The following is a 7,244-nucleotide window of genomic DNA, read 5'->3' as shown; positions in this document are numbered from 1 at the left end:
GTGGGGTCTTTGTCTGGCTTTAGTAATAATTTGATTGCTGCTGTATTCATGTGAGGTCTTATACCTCCATTCTTTTTGATCTCTGTCACTGTCCTTAAGAAAAGTGGTGCTAATATTGTCCAGAAATGTTTTATAAATTCAGCAGGAAAGCCGTCTGGTCCTTAATATTGTCCAGAAATGTTTTATAAATTCAGCAGGAAAGCCGTCTGGTCCTGGAGCCTTACCTGTTGGCATTTTGTCTAATGCGCTCTCTAGGTCATTAATAGTCAGGGGAGCGTCTAAGATGTTTCTGTGTTCAGTGGATAATTGAGGTAAATTTAGGTTACCTAGAAAAGCCTGAATATCTTCTGGGTTTGGATTGTTTACTGTTGAATATAAGTTATGGTTGAAAGTATAGAAAATCTGATTAATCTCCTGAGGAGATTGTGTGTAATTGCTGGACGGCCCCTGGATTGTTGGTATCAAAGATTTTTCTTTATTGCGTTGGAGATGATTAGCCAAAAATTTTCCTGATTTGTTACTGTGTTCAAAGTTAATATGTCTTAGCTGCTGTATGATAAATTCAGTTTTCTTTGATAGAATATTGTCCAGTTGCGATTTTGCACACTGTAATTGGCTCCATACTTGATCACTTGGATTGTTTGCATATTCCTGTGTTAGTTTAAATTTTTTCCTCAATGTTTTTTTCTGCTTGCAATTCCTGTTTCTTCTTGTAGGAGGAGTATGATATAAATTTTCCTCTGATTACTGCCTTCCCAGCTTCCCATATTAAAGATGGAGATAAATTTGGAGAGTCATTATCTTCAAGAAAGTTTGCCCACTCCCGTCTCACCATTTTGTCAAAGTCTAGGTCTTAAGTAAAGAGATATTATAGCGCCATGTTGGGGACGGTTTACGGATGGTTCTATTTGAAGATTGAGTGATATTGGTGCATGGTCGCTGATAATGATCGGGTGTATTTCTGTGGTAAAGTTATTTAAGAGAAAAAAGTCAATTCTTGAAAATGAGCGATGCACAGGAGAGAAGTAAATATATTCCCTCTTCGATGGGTATTTGAGTCTCCAGCCATCGCCAAGCCCAAAATCATCCATATATTCCTGTATTACCTTAGCCAATTGTGATTGCTTTGTGTGTACTGAGTTACTAGATCGGTCTAATGATGAATTTAGGACTGTGTTAAAGTGTCCTCCAATTATAGTTGTCGAGCTGTCTGATAGGTTAGATAGTAGAGAGAAGACTGTGTGAAAGAAGGCTGGATCATCATTATTAGGGGCATACAGATTAACGATTGTATATAATTTGTTAAAGACTGTTGCCTGAATAATGATGTAGCAGCCTTCTGGGTCTGTTACCGTGCTGTTTAAGGTAAATGGTAGTCTCTTGTGGACCATGATAGAGACACCTCTTTGTCTGCTGTTATAGCAGGATGAAAAAAATTTGATTAAAATTTGGATCTTTAAGAGATTTTTCTTCTGACTTTAGTAAGTGGGTTTCTTGTAGGAGAAAAATATCTGTTTTCAATTTTGTGACAAAGTCCATCACTTTAATTTTTTTCGCCTGTGAGTGAATGCCGTGTACATTCCAGGATACCAAGTTTAACTGTGACATTAACAAAGTGGGAGTTCTATCATACTGTGTGTGAATATGGAGAATAATCTGTGTGTGTTTCTATGTGAGTTTCTATCTGCATGGATTATGCATGAGTAGATGTAATTGTTAGGTGTATGTATTATAGTTGACCGATGTATCATGGTGAAGCACCGCAGAGCGTTAGAATATATACAAGCATGTTAAACAACCAGAAGCACCTGAGCCTTTAAGTATTCACAAACCTGAAAAACAAAGGGGTTTTTCAGGTTTTTTCTTTTTTCCTTTTCACTAGTTCAGTGTTGTGTTCATTATATATACATATATATATCCATATATCCACATGTACATAAATATACATCTACATATACACATACATACATATATACCAGGGCCGCACAATTAATGGCATTGCAATCGCAGGAATGCTTAATTATTTGTTGCAGGAGAAATGTGTCCAACTACCATTTTGAATTAAATATTAGATTAAATATTGTCATGCTGCAGAGATGCTGTGGGTTATATATTACATTCTGCAGACTTAAGAAGGCGTCTCTGTTTTGTACAGATCCCTGCAATAGTCGCACTTTAGTCATTTTGATATGTTTTTCAAAGATAATGAAAATAATGATGTAAAGTTGCCATTTGCCTTAATATTGCAGATCATATCACTATCGCAATATCAGTCAAAGTAATTGCAATTAGATATTTTTCAAAATAGTGCAGCCCCAATATATATACATACATACACACATCTTTTGTTCTTTCTTTTTTTTTTTTTTTTTTTTTATAATAGAATTAAGCCATGATTCTACTTTGATTTGTGGTTTTAGGGGTACTTATCTCATTTAGAAGAGCGATGGGGTGGTGGTAGAGTGCCGAAACAGCTGCCCATCTATGCATAATTTGTCGACCACAAGAGAGGTCCTTTTCCCCCTCTTTTAGGATGGGATATAACACTTTCCGCCTCTCGTTGATTTCCTTGGGGAATTGATCGTTCATATCAAACGAAGTGCCTTTCAGCTCTCGTCCTTTACTCTTAACAAGCATTTTCTGCTGATAATGTTCAAATTTGGCGATGATCGGACGAGGACGCTGACCTCCTCGGGGTCCGAGCCTGTGGACGCGGTGAAAGGGGTGAAAGGTGATGTTGTTGACAGTCTCCGTCGGGATCTTGAGGGCTGTCACCATGAACTTTTTTACCTGGTCTTCTGGGTTGTCTGGTGTGCTCTCCGGGATGCCAGAAATTATTAAATTGTCTCTCATGCTTCTGGACTGCACGTCGAGGACAGTTTCCTTCAGGAGTTTATTTTCCTTTTTGAGGAGATCTACATCTGAAGTGACCGTCGATAAGGTGGAGCGGAGTTCAGCGTTGTTTTTCTGCAGGCCGCTAATTTGCTGGTAAGTGAACTCCAAGCTTACCTTCAGGTCTTTAATCTCCTGGTGGAGCATACAGAGCACTTCTAGCTTCCTGTTGATGGATTCCAAGACGCTAAATTCGGAGGATAATAAGTTTTGTGTATCGGTAGCGGAGTCGGTCTTCTTCCTCTTATTGGGGTTGTCGGCAGGACCCTCCATGACGCACTCATAGTAGTAGTGATCGATAAACTCTTCTAGGTCCTCCACTCTGGCTGATGGTGCAGGCTGAGTTGTCACCCGTTAGATAATCATATTTGTTTTGTTCGAGATATATTCGGGAGGCTAGTTTGTTGATATCTAATCTAGCAGCCAGGCGCCGCCATGTTGAATCTCAAAATCTCACAGTGGTCTCGCGGTCTCACGCTGCCATCATTCTTCTTGATTACTACTGTCTGGTCCGTGTGTATAAGGTGGGGGTCCTTACCTCTTCAACTCTCTTGGCAAGAATTGATGTATGTAGTTTGTAGTCAGTAATCAGGATAGAGATTAGTCTAAATGACCCACAGTCCAGTATGTCTTTTCCCTCATTCGGAATAACCGAGATTGTAGCTTCACTCCAAGTTGGCGGGGTTTTTCCTTCTTTTAATGCTGTATTAAATATGTTAAGAAGGTATGGTATTAACTCAGTCCTGAAGGTCTTGTACCATTCAGAAGAAAACCCATCTGGCCCTGGCGATTTATTTGTTTTTAACCTAGAAATGGCACTGTTCAGCTCCTCCTTAGTTATTTCAGCTGTTAATTTTGTGTTTTATCTTCTGATAGAGTGGAGTAAATTAAGGGATACTAAGAACTGCTCAATCCGTTGTTCATCTTCTAATTGTGGCTGAGTTTATATTTGTTTATAGTAATTTTGAAACGACATTTGTATTTCAAATTGCTTATGTAAGAGGGTTTTAGAGTGTGGGTCCCTAATTTTGTAGATTGTGTTATCTGACTATTGTTTTTGCAATTTCCTTGCCAGGAGCTTAGCAAATTTTGAGCCAGATTCATAATACTTTTGTTTTGTATAAATCATCTTTTTTTGTATTTCTTGAAAGTATAGAATATTAATTTCATTCCTAATTTCTTTTAATTTTGAGGTGAGGTTTGGGTTTGATCCCTTCTTGTGTTTTGTCTCAAGTCCTTTTAATTCTTTATTCAGTTCTAATAATCTCAATTGTCTTTATTTCTTTTGGTATGCGCAAAAGGATATAATTTTCCCTCTGATAACGGCTTTTAGTGCATCCCATACAATTTCTGGGCCAACCTCCCCCTTATCATTTTCTTCCATAGAATGTTTAATTTCTTTTTTGATTTTCGTTTGGAATTGTTCGTTATTAAGAACACTTGAATTGAACCTCCACAGCGTATTTCCAGGGTTATTATTTATTTGCAGCGACAATGGAAGGGGTGCATGATCAGACAAGTCGATATTGCCTATCTCACAATAGTATATTTTATGATGATCTCTTTTGAAGATAAAGAAATAATCGTTTCTGGAGTAGACAGCATGTGGATGGGAGTAGTGTGTGTAATCCCGGCCTGTTCGGTAGAAGTCTCTCCAAAGATCTATCACCCCCCAGCTCTGACATAAGAATCTTTTTGTGTATGGGGGTTTGAGTAGAATCTTTGGAGTCATCTAGTTTGGGATTGAGGCGTATGTTCCAGTCTCCTCCACATATAAGTATACCTGTTGCCTCCGTCATTAAGTCAAAGATTTTTCTAGAAAAAAGGTTATTTGGACTCCTTCTATCTTGCCTGAGACTAATAAATATCTTCCTTCTTTGTCCTTTATCTCTGAGATTTTTTCAAATTTAACTCTATGAGATAGTAGAATGGCTGCCCCTCTCTTATGGCCTAATTTGTAAGATGAATAATACACTTGAGAAAACCCCATTCTTTTCAGCTTTTCGTGTTCTATTGAGTTAAGGTGTGTTTCCTGTAAGAACATAATATGTGCATTCTCCTTTTTCATTTTACTCAGTATCTTATTTCTCTTAATTGGTTTCAGGACTCCATTTATATTGAATGAAACAATTTTAATGTTATGATTAGCCATAGTCTTCTACTTGTGTTGCGTGTGGCTGAGTTCTCCCTACACCATGACTAGCTTTTAAAACAACATACATCCCAAAAACTCTCGTAGTCATGGCTGAAATATTACTGTGTCCCGACCATTTTACATAGTTTTAAAATAAAGTGTAGGAGTCTTTAAACTTCAAATTAAATCAGAATGAACCATATAAGGCTTCAGACATCAAGGCAATTAAAATCAGCCTAACCCGTTAGTCTTTAAATCTCAATTAAAATTAGACTGGCCAGTCCTCATATGTAAACATAATAAAATAAGGTGTAAACCAGGACAAACTTATCTGCATCCATTACTCTGTCAGGTGATCGCTCGTTCCTCACTCTGGAGGGGGATTCTGTCTGAACCCCTGGAGTTTCTCTTTGAACTGCGTCTGGGAGGCTTTTTTCTTTTGCAGTGCTGTATTGGTCGTGTTCGTGGCTCCAGCCCGACGGCGTCCTGCCACTTGCCACGCAGACAGGAGTTCGGTCTCTCGTTCATCCAGGCTGGCTGGAGCACGTATGATGGTAACAGAAAATCCATGTGAAGCCATGTCCTCTGTCGCCTCTGCTGCGCTCTGATACAGGCGGGTGCTGTCGTCATAGAAAACCCGCAGTCTTGCTGGATAGGGAGTCTGGAACTTAATTTTCCTTTCCTTCAGTATTTTCCTTACTTCGGCATATTCCACACGTCTCTTGAGGATCGCAGATGGGTAATCGTGGTCTACGCTGAAGCGGGTGTTGTTGTAGAAAACCTCACTTTTTTGCCAGGCTTTCCAGATCACCTCTTCTTTCACTCTGTAACTCGCAAACTTGGCAATGATGGACTGGGGCTTTATCTGTGGGTCAGTGGGTTTAGGAAACAGAGCCCTGTGTGCTCTCTCAATTTTAAGGTCTGTGTCCGGCGGAAAACCCAGCGTCTCTTTCAATAAGTTTTCCAGGAAAGAGGAGACGTTGTCACCCTCCGCGTCTTCAGGTATGCCGTAAATTTGAATATTGTCTCTGCGAGCCCGTCCTTCTTGATAGATCAGTTTAGCCTCCATGCTAGCCTGGTGCTGTGAGAGCTTATTTCAGTTGCGTTGACATCGCTTGTAGTGCTGTTTCTGCTTCGTCAGTTTGGGTCTCAGCTTCCTCCAGTCGGTCGTTCGTCCTGTGCAGTTCTTGTTTAATCTCTGTAAGTGGTGTAAGTGGTGTTTGTTATCTCGTCTGAAGTCTCGTACTTTATTCAATACGCTTCATAGGCTAGCATCGTCTTCCCCGTCCTCGTTCATCCCATATGTCGGAGAGCTACTTCGGCTAGCATCACTTTGTGACGTCCATTCATCAATATTTCCCGTCGTGGTCATATTTTTCCTCCTTCTCGTGCTAACCCCGTTCTTCATCATGTACGAAAAACACTCACTTTGGAATTATCTCAGGGGTTATCAGGGTTAATTCGTGAAACCGTCAGGAAACACAGAAATCAAGCTGCCATCTTCGCTGCGACCCGGAAGCGGAACCTCGTACAGTCTTTTCATGTTGTTCTTCCTGGCAGCCATTTCTACTGTCATGTCATGAATGAACTGCCGTTTGTCACCTCTTGCACTTGACTTCACTTAACGGTTGGCTTCCTCATACTGTACTCTGAGATCCTCTTTCTCCTGCAGATCTTGGCATTGGTTGATCTTCTGTTTCAGCTCTTTCCTCCTTGCTATTTTGGCCCATGTCTCTGGTGTCATCCACACTTTGTGCTCTTGCCCCTTCTTTCCCAGAACTTCTACGCACGTGGTCTTCCAGGTGTTTTTAAGTTCTGTCCAGTGGTCTTCAATAGATGTTTCGTTCAATCCTGCTGCTGCCTCAAGCTTATCCTTGACTTTGCAGTTGAACTCTTTCTTTTTCCTGATGTTTCTTAGAAACTGTACATTGAACTTAAGGTGTGGTCTGTCTGTTGGGTCGTGGAATGATCTCATTTTGAGCTTCATTGTGGCCACTAGTAGCTGGTGGTCTGAGGCTACCCAGATAGCACACATACATCTGGCCGACGTTGGCCTGAGGACTACACATCGGCCCTGAATTTATAACATCTGACAAGCGTCGGCCGCATGGGTGGATATCTTTAAATTTAATACTCTTTTGTCCCAGCTCATCAAACGTCTCTGTTACGTCGGCTTTGGGTCGGCCCAGTGCCATAGAATGTCTGCCCACATACGGAA

The sequence above is a fragment of the Epinephelus moara genome, chromosome 4, assembly GCF_006386435.1.
Source record: "Epinephelus moara isolate mb chromosome 4, YSFRI_EMoa_1.0, whole genome shotgun sequence".
Classification (NCBI taxonomy): Eukaryota; Metazoa; Chordata; class Actinopteri; order Perciformes; family Serranidae; genus Epinephelus; species Epinephelus moara.
This window is presented reverse-complemented; position numbering follows the sequence as displayed.